This window comes from Sander lucioperca, chromosome 5 (genome assembly GCF_008315115.2).
Source record: "Sander lucioperca isolate FBNREF2018 chromosome 5, SLUC_FBN_1.2, whole genome shotgun sequence".
Lineage (NCBI taxonomy): Eukaryota > Metazoa > Chordata > Actinopteri > Perciformes > Percidae > Sander > Sander lucioperca.
In genome coordinates, this window is record NC_050177.1 from 2,022,301 (window position 1) to 2,041,452 (window position 19,152).

Consider the following 19,152-nt stretch of genomic DNA (forward strand, 5'->3'; position numbering starts at 1 on the left):
GGTATTTATTTAGAAGCGGGCTGGCTGCTAGTTAGCTAACGCTAGCATGCTATTCCGCCAAGTTTCCATGCTACATAAATAAGCCGGACAGAGTTGTCCCTCATCTGGCGATAGAAACCCTGATTTTCCCATAGACTGTATATAAGAAGACTTTTCCCGTTCTGTTAGCTCAGAGCTCCACAGCCTAAGTCCACAGGTACAAATTAGTTTTGCACCAAATGTATCAAGAGTGTTGTGAAAGTCGAGGTGCGCAGATTCGCCACTTTGTGATGCGAGAGAGCACATATGTGAAGTTGCAGTGACAGATTCGAGAGGTTGTAATCACTGAGTTGTGGTTGTGATGGAAAATGAACCAGAGTAAAAAAAAAAGTATACGAGTAAATGTTGCATTATAAGTTTGCAGCTGTCATTGTGTTCATGTAAATATCAATCTACACATTTGTGAATATTTCTTCTGTAACTTCACATTCAGAATACAGGTGTGTGAACATTTTCTACAAGTGCAAATTTCAACTTACAAGTTCAGATTTTTTTTACAAGCTCTCATGTTTTTTTTCTTTGTATGACTTCAAATTCAGAACACATGTGTGTGAATATTTTTTACAAGTGCAAATTTTATTTTTACAAGTGCAAATTAAATTTTTACAAGTGCAAATTTTAACATACAAGTTCAGATTTTTTGTTCTGCAAGTTCTCACATTGTATTCTACAAGCTCTCCCTTTTTGCACCATATTTACCTTCATAGTCTCCTCGTCAGCATCAACATCTACAGCAGCCAAGAACACAGTGGGACAGCAGATCCTGATAAATGAGCAAGGAAAGTGCTCTGTGCAAACAGGGGCAGACCCCAACTCAGATTCAACTTTGAACACTGTGGATCTAGTCAGGAAGCAGTGTGACTGTGGATTGTATGATAAGGGAAATGTATGCACACATATTGTATCAGCATACACTGAAGCACAAAAATGTGTTGATATTGCACAGCTACGTGCTGACATGGCTAGAGATATTGTTGCCAAAAAACAGTACCATGTTGATTTCATCACTGTTCACCCCACTGATGTAAATGCCACATTTGTATTTTCTGGTGACCCTGCCTTTTGTACCTGTGCTGTCAACAGTTACGGTCAAAAGTGTGTGTGCTTACATGTTGCTGACTGCCTGCAAACCAACAACAATACACATTCTGTCCCACTGCTGGAAGCAAAAATCAGTTTGGGCCAACAAATGTCAATGCACAAGTTCAACTTCAGTCCATGTTGACAGATTTATTGGAGTGGAGCAAATCAGAAAGTTACATGTATAGTAATGACCTGTACACAACAGTGAAGAGGGCACACACAGTGGCCTTCAATCATTTTGGCATTGTGTCAAGAAAATGAAAAATACATGCATTTCATGCCTATCGCCAGCAGATAGAGAAAGCCAAACGAGAACTTTACAAAAAGCGCAAAACAAGAAGATTCAAGCGCTAAATAATCCAATAAACAGATGTAACCAAAAAATAATGTTTAATAGCATTTTTTAGCTGTGGCTTCACTGTGGCATTTAACAGTGTACAGTGAACAGTTTGCTGCACATAGCATAACTTAACAGTTTTGTTTCTATTACAGTGCAATAATTCAATTTTCAAGAGCCCTTGTTTTTGCAACAAGGCACTCTCTAATGATCTGAAACACAACCTGGCATACTTGGGATCCAAGTGTGTGTGTGACCTTGGAATAGCTGCCCATGTTTTTGCTCAACACTTTTTCAACTCTGTCGAGTTCAGCACTGTAAACAAACAAAAATAATCTGAGACAAGCAATACATTACATTATATACAGTACAATTAGGAATTGAGTGAAAGCACTGACATAACAATATTATAATGTCAATTCAGAAGGAGAAAGACTTAAAAAGTAGAATGAAAAATAAATATGGCATGCATAGCTTACCTCAAGTCATCCTCGCTTCTGCAGCCTCGCTCGGCCAGCTGTTGGCCTATGATTTGGAAGGGTATTTCCTTGGTCAAATAACCTAGGTCTTTAGCAAGACCTTGGCACTCCTCTGTGATGCAAAAGGAGACAATGAGTAAATAAGACATTAACATGTTACTAATGTAGCATTCATTTTAAAAATAATGGATTAATAAAAACTAATTAACTGTATAGTATTTTGACCCTAACAACTTGTCCATTGAGTTACCTTCCAAAACATCTAATAAAGACAACACCAGGAATGACATTTTGAACTAAGAATTATAACAGAAAGGTGGGTGGCCCCTGTCCTCCTTAGCCCAGAAGATGAAGAGTTCATTATTTCCAAAAAGAATGTTTGAATGTACACCTTTAAGAAACAACCAGTTCTGACTAGATATGTTACCTTCAACTAGTTTGGTGCACATTGTTGTCTTTGAGCCATACGGACTCAGCTGCACCCCTGCCTCTTTCAATTCCCTCACAAGCTCCTTTTTTTCCCCACTTTGCCTTCCTCAAATAAGTCACCATGAGGTTAGCAGAGAATTTTTCTGGTGTGGAGCATCGCCTGTGCAGCTCCTCTACTGAAACAAAGTGCCTGTGCAATCATAACATCATTTTTTTTTAGACATCAAAAAACAACATATCTGTACACAAAGCTCACCTATAAAACCATGAGGCTTAAGTGAACATAATTGGTATTTCCTTGTAGCCCTGATCCTAAAGTTTAAGAAACATGTATGATAGTTGTAATGAGTATGATTCTTGTTAGCATAACTAACTGGTTCAGGGTTACAAGAAAATACCAATTTAAAGAATGCTGGCCATTTTAAACCCATAGCCCTGTTGTTCAAAGTCACTGAGTGTTATACATTGGAAAAAGAACAAGAAAATTTGGTAGAACATAAATGGAATATCTGTCTGGCAACTATTACTAACCTATTGGGGAAATCAAATGAAGTGAATGCAGTGAAATAAGGGGGATGTTACCCCCATAGTTTAGCTTTAGATGACAGTCAATTCTTGAATTTCCCTTTGTGATCAATAAAGTATCTACCTTTTTGCTGTATAACCCGTTAACCTTGATCAACAGAGCTATGGGTATACTACATAGTTTGTAGTTTTACCTCTGTTTTTTGCATTAGGCACATAACACACATATGTTCTACTGATGTTATCTGTACTCTTGCCTCTATCAAGTCAATTTGTCCTATAAAAAGGCACACCCACCCAACCCAACTCTAGTCGTAGCATTACCAACCTTTTAGCTTTCTTTGAAGATGCCACCTTCAACAGGCTGTCCACATAGAATCCATCTTCAATAAATGTATAAATAAATGTCATTTCAGTTCAGTGTCATTTGAATGTTAATAATGAAACATTTATTGGCACCCCTGTTGAAATTAGAGAGAAGAGTGTAGCGCACATCCAAAAAAAGTAAATTGTATCAGATGTCGTAGAAGAGGTGGTCTGCACACTGTTTATGCTCCAGAAGGAAATGTATTTACTTAAAAAACAAGGCAACGTTTCAATCCTATCAGATCTTCAGTAGGCACTGAAAACACTGGGCGAGACAGATTATATCACGACTGTACATTCTCACGTTCAAGTAGCCTTTGTACATCTGAAAGTGTGCGTGAGAAGTGTATATGCAAGCTTTGTAGATAAGTCCCCTACTCTTTAAATGCAGATACTAGAGCTGATTAATACTACAGGAATGAGATGTGGAATCGTGCATTTAAGTCAGCCGAATTGGAAATTATTGTTCCAACAGCCCGATCTGGGAGGCTCCCTAGGACTCTGAGCACCAATTGGGCAAACTTTACAGCCAATCTGACAAGGAATGGCACTTGAGGTTGGACCCAAATGCAGAGAGCAGGCAGGAGTAAGTTCGAGTAGTGGATTTATTAGACCAACAAAACGAAATACTTAACAACAAAGGGAGTCCTGAGATGAGCAGGCAAAAACTAATCCAGTGTAGAAATGACGAAAGGAATCCAAACCAAACAAGGTAGAACAAAAACCAGGGAAATCCAGGAAGCACAGAGCTAGACAGGAACAACAGGAACAACAGGAACAACAGGAACAACAGGAACAACAGGAACAACAGGAACAACAGGAACAACAGGAACAACGACCAGCAACAGAAACATACCATAATAATCCCACAAAACACCAAGGAAACACAGAAACTAAATACACAGGATAACGAGGACTAACAAGGGACAGGTGGCCACAAGGTAGGGAAACAGGTGAAACACATTAGGGCAATCACAAGGGAGGGAAAACACAGGAAGTAACAAGACAAGACAAGACAGAAACCCAGACCGTCAAAATAAAACAGGAAGTTTATGAAAACAAGCAGAAAAACATGAAACCAACAAAACGAAGAAACTTGACACAGGGACTAGACGTGACACAATCAGACCAATGATACCATAGACATTGGTTCTATGCTCATGTTAAGCCCAGTCTTGGTATCCATGCTGACCTGTAGAGCGAAATCCAAAGGAGGGCAGGATAGCATTATAATAATGAAGCTTCATTCATCACATCATCATCATCAACACACAGGTCCATATAACACCACATACAGTAGAAATACTATCGTGTATTCTGCTCCTTCTATACTCAGTCAGACTACAAAATATCTTATTTTATCCCAACTGGACTGCACTTTGTTAACTTGCTGGCACACGTATAAAATCAGTCAATCCTATCCACCTTATTCCAAGCTCCCATGATACCTTGCGTGATTCAGTGGGCTCAACTTCCGTTCGTAGGTATCTTTTTGCAATAAAACCCAACTGCATGCCATTTCGCTTGCAGTCTTTTACCCGACTATTTCCATATGTTGCCATTGTAGACGGCTTCTTTTATAGCTGTAAACAGGAACTGCGGCCTATAGCTTTTGCTACAGAAGCGCCCCTAGGAATAAGGTTGTGCTCTATTCCAGGTGCCTGGTGATATGCTGTTAGTAATTGTTTACTTACTTTTGTTGATATTTGTTTGCCCAGAACACTTTTGTTTTGCCTCAGGCTATTATATTTTGACAGAAGGTAAAAGTTGTCCTAATTTCTACTGACATTGTTCAAAATAATTACTAACATGGCATTTGGACGTATTAAAACCCCTGGTAAAAATATAATGTTACTCCACGTACCCACATCAAACTAATCCCGTCCGAAAAGGGCTAAAATCAACTTTAATAGGGGTGCCAACAAATGTGGAGGGTGCTGTTATGTAAAATGGAACTGCACATGTAATATACTTTACATGTATAGATAGAATATAAAGTACAGTATCATAACATTATATACCCATTTTCTTCAACGCCTCCTCCTTCTCCTCTTCCTCTGCATCTGATGTATCTGCATCATTTGCACATAACAGACAAGAAGTCAAATAGACACATTCAAATTTGATATTTAAAAAGTTGATCCTGTATAACTCAACAGAACTAATTAATTGTTCACCTGTAACAATCTCCACCTTCGATTTTGCCACTATTGACACATGAAATAAAATTGTTACTCTGAGGAAACAAAGGGTGTGTGTGTAACTCAGAATAAAATCTCAGAAATACATGTTTTACCTTCAACAACTGCCTCTGCAGTCTCTGTCTCAACTGTTTCTGCCTCTGTTGATACATGAAAAGAATATATATCATACTATGTCACGAATGCATTAGCTTAGCTTTTCAGACATGATGTGCGGACATAACCATTGGTACAGATATTAAATGAATGGGCATGACTTTCTGACATACAGCTAACCACCAAAGGATCGCATGTGGATATGTGAATTTCCAAATACATTGGAAATATATGACATAAGTTTTTCAGTCACATTTAACAGGGGTGCCAACAAATTTGTTGGGCGCTGTATGAAACATTAAATTGCTTGTGTAATATAACGTGCATAAATAGAATATAATATACAGTATGTCTAGCCACTGCAATCCAACTAACATCAGTAACAACGCTGGGGCCAACTAAGAGTAGCCTCCGTAAACAAACCTTTTTTGTGTGTGTGTTCTCCTACCTGGTTTTGGACTCTTTTCTGTAGAGCAGAATGAGCATGTCTCCTGCAAAAGATTTTGCATGATAAATACTTATGCCAAGTACACATCAAACGATTCTTTTTTTGCAGACCAGTCATGGGAGTCATTAACAGTCGTTAGAATGTTCCCATATGGCAACGTGTAATCCCCGATGGCTTTAATCTGACAACAGAATGTTGCTTTAGATAAAATATCATTAGCACTTGCCTTTTTCTTCCCTGACATCTTCTTGTAGCAGACTGTACAAATGCCTGCACTATCTGAAAAAACAAATACTTTGTATAATACAATGATACTTTGGATAACACAAACAGTAACATTAAAAGCAACCATAACCATCACATATTTCAAGAACTCCACGGTTCAAAATCACAATGATAAAAACCACATACTACAATCACCTACAGCTTCCCTATGTACCTTTAATGAAATATGCAGACATTAGACATTAGCAGAAATTCTAGCCATTTCAGACATAAATGCTGCCTACGAGCATGGCCACCTTATTTATAACTGCCTGCAAAACTCGTGTTCACATATGGGAGCAGAATTGTGACAAGCAGCACTCTTGCAAGTGCCTTTATTGGAAGGTCTTGGAAAAAAGGGGAGTTTCTGTTTTGTGCTGAAACATATCCGTTTTTTTAAAAGCAGGCGTAATCCCAAGCGTAGAATTCCCCAATATCTTCACATCTTCAACATTTTCAAAATTAAATTTACTACATGCTACATTTTTGTTATACCACCTGTACCGGCAGAACACAATGAAGTAAGGCACCCATACAGTGCGGATTATATTCATCTTACCAAGGGACTTGAATAAGTATGAGCCAAGTCGCTCCCTCTCCTCTCTGATGGGTGGACAAATGAGGTGCCCTTCACCTTCACCTCTTAAAAACTTCTCTGCAAACTAAGAGAATGGTCAAATATCATTAAATCACTTAAAGGCCAAGTCTGGTGCTTTTTGACCAGCCAAAGAGTGGGGGTAGTACAGCACAGAGTGAGTTATGGACAGACAGCTGTTCAAGCTATTATGATGGGACATACTGGTAAAAAAAAAGAAACTGAAGGCTCTACGTCCCTAAAGAAGAGCTTAAGCTGCCTGTGTTAAACTCTGTGATGTACAAAATTGTCTTGTTCTTTTTTCCATGGACAGTATACAGTGACCTTTAACAGCAGGGCTACGGGTCATATCGCAATGCATACACGTTAGATAATAATTCTGGTAATAGCGCCAACATGGGCATTTTTTGTACATGTTCAAGCTTTCCATACTAGGCGATGCTATCACAAGACTGTTATCTTTGCCAACCAAAAGGATGGAACTACCACTACTCCGCAACTGTACGCTCAACTATAGGAGACAGTAGTATTGATAGATCACAGTTGATTTTCTGTGGACCAAAATTTAGACTAACCAACAGGAATCTTTTGAAAAGAATGTCCTCTAAAGATCAAGACACTTTGCAACATTTGTACAAAATAGAAACTTCTTACCACTATAGTGAAAACCCCGCATGACACTGAGTCATTTTGCAATGAGTGGCTCACTTTTTGCAACAGCCAGGGACCCGGGCAGTCTTTGCTTGTGGCAAACGCACTGAAAGATTAGAAAAATAATGTGTAAGTGAAGAAAATGAGGATGCAACAATTAATATCTGAAGTAATACAGTGGCCTTGTACCTCCAATTCTTCACAATCTCTGCAGACCGTGCCCCACTTTCCCCAAGGGAGTTGATGTACGTGATTGTCTTTTGTTTCATATTGCAGTGCTTTAAAAAATACAAAAAATAAATATATATATATATATATATATATATATATATATATATATATATATATATACTTACATACCTGTAAGACAAATTTACATCTAAATGGTAAATGGATATCAGCAATAGCCAACTCTAAGACAAATGTTTGTTTTTTTAAATGAAATAGAGCAAAATTGAATGAATTTACATGCAAAGGAAATTAATTAACATGCAAAGTTGGGAACTGGTATGTTTCTATTTAATATAGTGGCCAATACTCTTTGTAACACTTAATGTTGAGGTTACACTAATCATCAAAAATACAGGGACATACGTACAAAAAAGGTCCAGTGACTCCCCTCCAGGTAGGGCTCGATGACCTCTCCATCCCCATCACTTATGATAATCTGAGAGGAGAATTTATTATTTTCAGTGTAATTTCCACCAGAGATGGAATGGCAGCCGCACAGATTAGACACAGCAAAAATAAAAATAACCCAATAGAAACGCATTTGAGGCAGAATGGTTATGGACCACTTGTAGTTTGCGTACAAACTGTAATCATTGTAATAGCCCAAACTGAATAGAATGCTTTTCTTTTTTGCCGTGGCAACCGCGGCGCTGCTACTCTGTTTCTAAAGCATAAAAGTGGAAATAGGCCTTTAGACCGAGCAACGGAAAAAACATCTTGTAGCAACCTCTATTTTGTGTCACCAAATTATATTTGATTACAAAAGTCTATCAGTTATTTCTTACTTTAAGAAAGTAACGACTCCTTGCCCTGGAGCTGCCTGCAAGTATGAGCTGCAGGCTGTGGCAATTTATTGCCACTATTCCAGGCCGTCTCTATATGAAGGACAAATAATAGATTATGATAAGAGATATATAATTGTTCCATTTACAAGGTCTCAAAAATGAGCTGAAGGCATATTTAACTGGCTTGGATTACCATGCTCAGAAGATAGAAGAGGGCATCCATTGTCTGAGGAGCGATTGCACAGAAAAGTATCGATGATCAGTAATTAACCTTTTTAAGTGCGTTAAAAGAGACATTAGGTGATAAGTCGTCAAAGTTGTATTACAGCAAACAAGGTATAGGCCCACCCTGATAGTAACAAGAAGAAAAAGGCCTACCTCATCGGACACATCTTTGTCCTCAATAAGGGACTGGAAGCTCTCCCAGTACAGAGTATAGGGCCCAACTCACGGCCTGTCCTCCCCTAACTCCTTTACATTTTAAGTGTTGTAAAACTGCATGGATGACAAAGTGAAAATACAAATTCATACTAAGTTTCCTTCCTTCAGATAATCAAAATTCATATAGGAGCATTAGGCTAGGCCTAAATTGCAGGATAAAAAGTAGGCCTATTGCATCACTCACCATCCATTTTCACTCATTGGTGGCCTTGAAAATCATAAAGAAAAGATTTAGATACAAATTAAAAACATGATACAGTAACATACTTTAGGCTAAAAGCATAGCTAAGATTAGCCATCATAATAATCATGCCTAAATAGTCTACTACAGTAACAGCAGCCAATGAATGTTGTTGCATGTGGCTATGACAAGAATGTGTTTTCACTTCCACACAGAGAGTAGCATATAAAGTGCCCTGATATCCATGTTTTTCCATTTAGATACTACAAGGTGCCCTGAGAGCAGTATTAGAATATATGCAGGGAAGTTGCCCTAAGAGCAGCCAATGAATGTGTTGTAAAACTGCATGGATGACAAAGTGAAAATAAAAATTCATACTAAGTTTCCTTCCTTCAGATAATCAAACTTCATAGGAGCATTAGGCTAGGCCTAATTGCAGGATTAAAAAGTAGGCCTATTGCATCACTCACCATCCATTTTCACTTGTTGGTTCACTCGTTGGTTCCTTGAAGATCATAAAGAAAAGAAAAGAAAAGATATAGATACAAATTAAAAACATGATACAGTATGATACAGTAACATACTTTAGGTTAAAGGCATTGTAATAAGCATACCTAACTAGTCTACTACAGTAAGAGCAGCCAACGAATGTTGTTGCATGTGGCTATGACAAGAAAGTGTCCTGATAACAGTAAAAATGTCGTTAGAGCAGCTAATTGCAGACCTAACATTACAAGATGCACTGAGAGCAATAGCTATGATCCAACATAGAACATTTCAACCATAGCCAATAAAGGAAACAGATGTCAACATCATCTCAGACAAAGCTAAAATTAGCTAATGTTAGCTATAATCCTGTCATTACAGATGAGCTAGCTAACATTTTGAGTTAGCTAGTGAGTTAAATAAAGGGTAATGCAAGCTCTAACATAGTTTTAGGCAATTTCAACCAAACAAGTAAAAGAGACGATGTTAGCTATAATCCTGTCATTGCAGATGAGCTAGCCAACATTTTGAGTTAGCTAGTAAAGTAAAATAAACGCTGTCTAATGCAAAACAGTTTAATTTAAAACATATGATTACCTGCGACAAGCACCTGTAAAATAAAATCACGTCCCTTCTGCTGGCTGCGCCTGTAAAATAAAATCACGTCCCTTCTGCTGGCTGCCTCCTGCTGTCGCTGCGCCCACCGGTTGCCCGCCTCCTGCTGTCGCTGATTGGACTGCTGAGAGAACCAATAAGATGCAATGCTGCCCTGAGAACATATTTCAATGACTAAAAGTCCAACGTGCGTATCATGATGATGTCTATAAAAATGACCAGATGGTATCTAATTTTGTCAATAAATATCAAAGGTGTGTTGGTCGTAACCGCTCAGAATCTTTAGAGTGTTTAGTGTTTAGAGATTGTTACCACTGGTAAGAAACAATAAGAAATACTCTGTAACCATAAACTTGTGATTAATAAAACATTTTATTGAAAATGACAGTGTACAGTAACGTTAATCCAAAGTTGACCATCGCGGGGATATTAGGAATGCTTTTTTTCTTTTTTCCCGCCAGTAATTTTGTCTGTTTTTTTCAGAGCCTGATGTTTATGCTTTAAACTGTTTTTTTAAACGGCCAGCAGCCTGATAATCTTCTTTTGACGTTTCAGTTGTTTGTATTGAGAAGGCGATACAGGCAGATTCCCTTTTAACAGGTTTAAAGCTACCTCACACAGGGCTTGGAGAAAATCGGGCGAGCAGTGTTTCAAAATGTCTTTACGTTTTGAAGGTGTAGCATGGTACAGGGCTTTTAGTAACAGAGCATTCCGTTTTATACACTCTGACATAATGATGTCCTACTTTGTTTTTGCTATGTAAATCGTCATCTGCTGGTGGGGCAGTAGTCCTGTAACATTGTGGGCATGAAGGCGTAAGGTCCAGGATTATATAGCCACGTTGCTCTTTTGTAGCATCTTCAAAACTTTTCAGGAAAAACTGTTTTTGTGAGGGAAAAATCTGATGAGCGAGTACTCTAATCTGAAGTTGATCTCTGGAGTTTTTAAATAGCACCAGATAATTGCTGTTTAAACTTATCGTACGGCTGTATCTACCTTTGTGAAACACATTCTGCGTCAGCAAAACGACACTCATGTTTCGATGGTGTCTGTATTGTGTGAAGATTTTCACCACCTCAGGGTGGTCAGATGCCTGAAATATGACATTGTCTAGTATGACTAGATGTGATTGCTCAGGAGGAAACATACTTGTATCTTCAAAAGAATCAGGCAGGCCTTCGATGAACTTCATTTTTTTCTTCATTTTCTTCTTCATTTTCTTCATTTCATCATACATGGGTTGGTAATGTGTATAAATCCAAACAATGTTCTGAGGTACAATATCCATCACACGCTCACATTTTTCCAGTACAGATTTCAGAAAATACGTCTCGCTACATCCACTTGGGCCAACTATCAAACATGAAAATGGCACCTTTAACCTCAGATCAAAATCAATCTCTTCCATCATGCGTCCTTAGTAGCCAAAAGGTAGAGTTGTACCGTCAGGAAATAGCCTCCTTTTGTCGTACACTACCCTAAACTTTTTCTGGAATGTTGAGTTTTCAACAGAAACCCTTTTTTATCGCGTTTAATAACATGTTGCGGAGTCTCAAGGGCCATTTCTTTGGACCCCTTGAGGTAACCCTCCACCAGCTCTGACATGCTATCAAAGTTGATTTGAGTTTGAGTAATACCTTTCACTTTCATCACAACTTTTTTCTGATTTTTGGTTTGGTACGCATAGCTCTTGGGGCCGGCTGCTACATATTCTTGTATAGTGTCCCCCTGCAACTCATCTGTAAGGTCACCAAGAAAATTACCCAGCTCCAGAGGTGCCTCGCCCTCTTTTGTCACATATATTAGACTGTCTGTATCTGTATAGAGAACGTTCTGTTGCAGCTTTTCTAAATAACTGTACAATTTTAGACGCCCATAAGCGGTAGTAAACGCCGCAATGAAAACATTATTGGTTTGACCGGGAGGCACGAAGCAACGTTCATGGTACGTCCACTGAATCAGGGCTATGTCATCCTCGTTGTTGTTTGTCGGTAAGAAAAACCACGTGTTTTAGATTATATTGTCCTGAAAACACTAAACTGAAAAGGTGTTCAGGTGATTTGACGAAAATCTTTCAGTTCATCTTTAAGTTCTTTTAACTCATTGCTTAAGGAATTTTTTAACTCAGCAAACAATTTGTGCATTTCACTTAAGTCAGCCATGCTGCTTGCGTTGCCAGCAATTTGTTTGTTTGCTGTTTTCTTCTTTGGCTAATACTTATTAGTCTCCTTATGCGTTCCGGAGCGAAGGTTCATAACTCAGTTTTTGCTGCCAGGCATATTCTCCTCTTTAGATCTAGGATAAACAAAGTACCATATTACTTTTGGGGGGAGGTATAAGCGAGCTCAATCAAGCTGTTGCCATGTCACCGGAACTGGAAACACCACCTCCAAAATAATCAATTCTCGTTTTTCCAGTATGTACATACATTACTACAGACAAAAAAATCTATCTATTGATGCAAACAGATGATTTTCGTTCCTTCTTGTTTACCTAAAAACTAGTATGTTATAAAATAAAATGAATTAAGGTGAAATATTTTTTCTTTAAAGAAAATATTGATTTGTGTGAAATCATTCAAATTATTCAAACTGTAAAAATTAAAAGTTTCTAGTTTCTGTATTGGTGTTTGATGCTAGTGTTTTTACTTTCAGTATGTTCTGAGTGCCAGTGTGTGTTGTCTAGATGAAGATTGTTCATAGTGTTTGGCTGCACTGGTGTTTAAATCCATTCATATATTTTCTTGTTCTTGTTTAATAAGCGTTGCTTTGCATTTGTAATTGGATAGATATACCCTACAATTTTCCTTATGAAAGTGAGAGAAGAATTGCTACATTTACAGCTTAATAAGGTTAACACTGGGCTAACAAATAAAACCAAACTGTGTATATGGTGAGATGAAAGGCTACAGTGGGACATGTGGCATTTAACACTCAATGCTTTTTAGCTTGAGTGGTTCTGGTTGTGTTTGGAAATTATTTTCCTACGGGCATTTAATCTAATGACATATCCAATCTAAAGATAACTACTAAGCGAGAAAGTATGTGGACATAAATGTACAGCTGTTGACATACCACTGGTGTGTGTGTGTGTGTGTGTGTGTGTGTGTGTGTGTGTGTGTGTGTGTGTGTGTAAGCGCTGCAGAGCAGAGGGTGACATTTGACTTAGCTGACAACTGCAAGCTAGAGGCCCTTGCTCTGTCAAAGGGAGAAACTAGTCTACTCCAAGAGAGATCTTCTAATATTGATAGATGTTGTAGATAGAAAAAAGACAGAACATTGTATAACAATAATAGAAATACAAAGTCGAACAATAGCACATTTGGATATACAAATTCATAAATAAAATAGTTCGCTTGGAGGGACAAGCTTCCTATATCTTTTTCTTTTTTAACTATCTCTTATAGTTTTCTTAAATCCTCTGTTTTCTAGTAAATAACAAGAACCTTGTTTGAGTCAGAGTTTTGATGTAATCATAGTTGCCGTTCCAACACCCTTTAGGGTCTTTTCAGTGATACTGTTACAGGATAAAAAATTGTGGTCTTAAATGCTTAGTTTCTGCTCTTACGTGATATATAATTTGTCGGTCATTCTCTGAACAGGCCATCAAATATTAAGACATAGTTGTCAGTTGCATATTGCGTTGTATAATTAATTATTATTATAAATAATTGAGCTCAGGTTGAAATGCAGATAACATGAGACCAGAGTAAAATGCAAGGTAGTACTACTTACTTTTAATGTTGTGTGTGTTTTACAAAGAAACTAATTTGGGACGGGGTGCAAAGTTGCATCTCATCTTACATTTTTTTTCTTTTCTTTTTTAACACTGATCACATACGGTTTAAAAATGTTTGTATATTTAATATAATTAGCTAAACTACATGCTGCTATGTTATCTTTTTTAAATTGGCATCTTTCACCACATTAAACACAATCTTTTAAGTGAATGTGGTTATGCTAGTTACATTAAAATGATACAAAATCAGTTTTGTATTCATGAATTCAAATTCATGTTGAACATACCATATCTTGTCTGTGAGACTTACCTTTTGGTGACGTGTTAATTCTGAATTGGGAAATTACGACGCAGTGTCGCTAAAACAAATACATCTGGTGAAGTCATATAACTTCAAGGTAGTACTACTTACTTTTAACGTTGCCGTTTTACAAAGAAAGAAATTGGTTTCAGGGTGCAAAGTTGAATCTTATCTTACATTTTTTACAGCTATTACAAGCATTGTGTACATCAAAGAGAATAAAATATAATTTTAACAGCTGTATTAATACAAAAATGTCACAAGCACGTTTGTATATTTAATATAATTAGCTTAACTACTTGCTGCTACGTTATCTTTTTTTTAAATTGACATTTTCACCACATTAAACACAACCAATCTTTTAAGTCAATGTCAATGTTTGTGAATTGGCAATGTCAATCAATACAAATCTGTTTTGCTAGTTACATTAAAATGATACAAAATAAGTTTTGTATTCACAAGTTAAAATTCATATGCATGTGTCAGCGAACATTAGTGGTTCACATGCACAAGCGGCAACATGAAAACGTGTACTGACAACATGAACTGTGTCTGTTTGTGTGTGTGTGTGTGTGTGTGTGTGTATGTGTGCATGTGTTTCATGTGTATAATGGTACACAAGCACAGGAAAGTTGTAGGAGTGTGTGTATGGATGAATATTATACTCTTTCCCATTAATTTCCTATGGTGGTCATTTTGACCGTAAACAAAAAAAGTAGTCACAATGAATTGTTCAAATGCCATTTGTGATTTTGTGTGATCTGATGAAAAATACCATATTTATGGTACAGGGAATGTTGATCTTTTTTTTTTTTTTGACTTGTCACTGGTTAGCTCATTTGAACTGAAAACGCAATTTCCGGTAGAGTGTTCGGGCATGGGAAAAATAGGTGTGGTGGGAAAAGAGGAGTGAACACAGATCCCCGGGCCAGAACGAAGCAGGCACAGCCAGATGAGTACGGACCAGCGGAGGACGCAGGAAGGCAGAGGACAGTGTGCGCCAGACATACGAACCAGAGCTAAGCATGCACAGACATACGATCAACATTTTTTACAGAATGTAACGCCTGTGTGTGTGTGTGTGTGTGTGTGTGTGGAGCTGCATTGACCTTTGGGCTTAGGCCCATTCACGCTTATTAGAGCTACTTCCTTAGCCTGTTGTAAGAAGAGCTCTTACACTTTTGAACATTCCTTTTTTACAGCCCTGTCTTACCCACACTCTGGGCTCACAGTTATATGTTTAACTGCTTCAAATAGTGTAAAGATACTTAATTCTTGCTCACTGGTTCATTTGAAAACGCATCTTCCTGTATCTCGCCCATTGGTTCATTTAAAAAAAATGCAATTTCAGGTATCGGGGCATTAATACGCATCTTCCAGTCTCCTCCCTGGTAATATCCGGTCTCCGCCCTTTCTGGAAAGTCCCGGAAGAATTGCGTCAGGAGTTGGGGCTTGCTCCATTCACTCCACGCATCTACCCGGTATTGCAGCGCCGCCGGGAACGGTGCACCCTTCTCCTGTCTTGTTGAAAACCAAATAGCGATGCACGCTGAGCTCCCCGTCGTTCAATTTGGAACAGGACCCAAAGAGACATGCGTCGCAGTGGCTGGCGGACTTCATGGCCAGGGGTTGTGGCAAAAACCGCTCGGTTTGACTGAATGATCTGTAGAACCTCATTGGGCTCCTGGTATCAAAACGCTGTTATAATACTCTAAGACACGACAACTGGGGTGAAAAACGCAGCAGCGAATAAACAGCGAGATGAAGTGTCACAAAAGTGCAGCGAGATTTGCACTATTGATTGGCAGGAAAAACAGCAGAGAGAAAATATTGGCGGCGTGGCCTGGGATTTGAAAGCGGCACACCAAGTGAGGCTTACCGCGAGGGTTTGGACTGGGACGACTAGGGTTTACGGCTGCTCTCGAGTAGAGTGTTGTACTTACTCTGGTTTCTCTTCATAACGCACAAGTCTTTCGCCTTTTACTAAAGACTTCCGTGGAGAGGGACACCAATGAGTTGAACCTATTTTTGGTGGGCTCTGCTGTTTGGCAGAGCCTTGCGTACTTGTGAAAAGCAAATAAGCTGTCCTTAACTAGACTTCTGTTGTAACTAGCAGCTGAGGGAACATTGCCGTTTGGCAGAACCTTGTCCAATTGTGAAAACCAAACAAGCGGTCTTTAACCAGCCTTAGGTGCTTCACCATGGAACGCTTGGGCGGGGGTGCTAAGTAGCAGCTATTGTTATGCCCAATTAAAAGTACTGGACCATGACAAGTGAGAACCGTCCGGGGAGGTTGCGTCGGACAGCAAACAAGTGGTGCTCATCGCTTCTCGGCCTTTTGGCTAAGATCAAGTGTAGTATCTGTTCTTATCAGTTTAATATCTGATATGTCCTCTATCAGGGGACAACATATTAAATGGATTTTTAGCAGTGGGAGTTGAAAAAGGGGCTTGCTCCATTCACTCCACGCATCGACCCGGTATGGCAGCGCCACCGGGAACGGTGCACCCTTCTCCTGTCTTGTTGAAAACCAAATAGCGATGCACGCTGAGCTCCCCGTCGTTCAATTTGGAACAGGACCAAAAGAGACATGCGTCGCAGTGGCTGGCGGACTTCGTGGCCAGGGGTTGTGGCAAAAACCGCTCGGTTTGACTGAATGATCTGTAGAACCTCATTGGGCTCCTGGTATCAAAACGCTGTTATAATACTCTAAGACACGACAACTGGGGTGAAAAACGCAGCAGCGAATAAACAGCGAGATGAAGTGTCACAAAAGTGCAGCGAGATTTGCACCATTGATTGGCAGGAAAAACAGCAGAGAGAAAATATTGGCGGCGTGGCCTTGGATTTGAAAGCGGCACACCAAGTGAGGCTTACCGCGAGGGTTTGGACTGGGACGACTAGGGTTTACGGCTGCTCTCGAGTAGAGTGTTGTACTTACTCTGGTTTCTTTTCATAACGCACAAGTCTTTCGCCTTTTACTAAAGACTTCCGTGGAGAGGGACACCAATGAGTTGAACCTATTTTTGGTGGGCTCTGCTGTTTGGCAGAGCCTTGCGTACTTGTGAAAAGCAAATAAGCTGTCCTTAACTAGACTTCTGTTGTAACTAGCAGCTGAGGGAACATTGCCGTTTGGCAGAACCTTGTCCAATTGTGAAAACCAAACAAGCGGTCTTTAACCAGCCTTAGGTGCTTCACCATGGAACGCTTGGGCGGGGGTGCTAAGTAGCAGCTATTGTTATGCCCAATTAAAAGTACTGGACCATGACAAGTGAGAACCGTCCGGGGAGGTTGCATCGGACAGCAAACAAGCGGTGCTCATCGCTTCTCGGCCTTTTGGCTAAGATCAAGTGTAGTATCTGTTCTTATCAGTTTAATATCTGATATGTCCTCTATCAGGGGACAACATATTAAATGGATTTTTAGCAGTGGGAGTTGAAAAAGGGGCTTGCTCCATTCACTCCACGCATCGACCCGGTATTGCAGCGCCGCCGGGAACGGTGCACCCTTCTCCTGTCTTGTTGAAAACCAAATAGCGATGCACGCTGAGCTCCCCGACGTTCAATTTGGAACAGGACCAAAAGAGACATGCGTCGCAGTGGCTGGCGGACTTCGTGGCCAGGGGTTGTGGCAAAAACCGCTCGGTTTGACTGAATGATCTGTAGAACCTCATTGGGCTCCTGGTATCAAAACGCTGTTATAATACTCTAAGACACAACAACTGGGTGAAAAACGCAGCAGCGAATAAACACGAGATGAAGTGTCACAAAAGTGCAGCGAGATTTGCACCATTGATTGGCAGGAAACACAGAGAGAAATATTGGCGGCGTGGCCTTGGATTTGAAAGCGGCACACCAAGTGAGGCTTACCGCGAGGGTTTGGACTGGGACGACTAGGGTTTACGGCTGCTCCGAGTAGAGTGTTGTACTTACTCTGGTTTTCTTTCATAACGCACAAGTCTTTCGCCTTTTACTAAAGACTACCGTGGAGAGGGACACCAATGAGTTGAACCTATTTTTGGTGGGCTGCTGTTTGGCAGAGCCTTGCGTACTTGTGAAAAGAAATAAGCTGTCCTTAACTAGACTACTGTTGTAACTAGCAGCTGAGGGAACATTGCCGTTTGGCAGAACCTTGTCCAATTGTGAAAACCAAACAAGCGGTCTTTAACCAGCCTTAGGTGCTTCACCATGGAACGCTTGGGCGGGGTGCTAAGTAGCAGCTGTTATGCCCAATTAACAGTACTGGACCATGACAAGTGAGAACCGTCCGGGGAGGTTGCGTCGGACAGCAAACAAGCGTGCTCACCCTTCTCCTGTCTTGTTGAAAACCAAATAGCGATGCACGCTGAGCTCCCCGTCGTTCAATTTGGAACAGGACCCAAAGAGACATGCGTCGCAGTGGCTGGCGGACTTCATGGCCAGGGGTTGTGGCAAAAACCGCTCGGTTTGACTGAATGATCTGTAGAACCTCATTGGGCTCCTGGTATCAAAACGCTGTTATAATACTCTAAGACACGACAACTGGGGTGAAAAACGCAGCAGCGAATAAACAGCGAGATGAAGTGTCACAAAAGTGCAGCGAGATTTGCACTATTGATTGGCAGGAAAAACAGCAGAGAGAAAATATTGGCGGCGTGGCCTGGGATTTGAAAGCGGCACACCAAGTGAGGCTTACCGCGAGGGTTTGGACTGGGACGACTAGGGTTTACGGCTGCTCTCGAGTAGAGTGTTGTACTTACTCTGGTTTCTCTTCATAACGCACAAGTCTTTCGCCTTTTACTAAAGACTTCCGTGGAGAGGGACAGCAATGAGTTGAACCTATTTTTGGTGGGCTCTGCTGTTTGGCAGAGCCTTGCGTACTT

At 39.8% G+C, this 19,152-nt stretch overlaps 6 non-coding genes across 6 annotated transcripts; all 6 read left to right on the forward strand.

The window, feature by feature from the left end:
• Positions 1–16,230: 16,230 nt before the first annotated feature.
• On the forward strand, positions 16,231–16,347 carry LOC118495190. The gene has a single exon (XR_004897517.1). It is a non-coding gene; the product is annotated as a U5 spliceosomal RNA (small nuclear RNA).
• A 266-nt stretch (positions 16,348–16,613) lies between these two features.
• On the forward strand, positions 16,614–16,804 carry LOC118495189. The gene has a single exon (XR_004897516.1). It is a non-coding gene; the product is annotated as a U2 spliceosomal RNA (small nuclear RNA).
• Positions 16,805–17,228: 424 nt separating this feature from the next.
• Positions 17,229–17,345, forward strand: LOC118495184. Its single transcript, XR_004897511.1, has one exon. It is a non-coding gene; the product is annotated as a U5 spliceosomal RNA (small nuclear RNA).
• A 266-nt stretch (positions 17,346–17,611) lies between these two features.
• On the forward strand, positions 17,612–17,802 carry LOC118495188. Its single transcript, XR_004897515.1, has one exon. It is a non-coding gene; the product is annotated as a U2 spliceosomal RNA (small nuclear RNA).
• Positions 17,803–18,219: 417 nt separating this feature from the next.
• On the forward strand, positions 18,220–18,332 carry LOC118495185. The gene has a single exon (XR_004897512.1). It is a non-coding gene; the product is annotated as a U5 spliceosomal RNA (small nuclear RNA).
• Positions 18,333–19,025: 693 nt separating this feature from the next.
• Positions 19,026–19,142, forward strand: LOC118495191. The gene has a single exon (XR_004897518.1). It is a non-coding gene; the product is annotated as a U5 spliceosomal RNA (small nuclear RNA).
• The last annotated feature ends 10 nt before the right edge of the window (positions 19,143–19,152 follow it).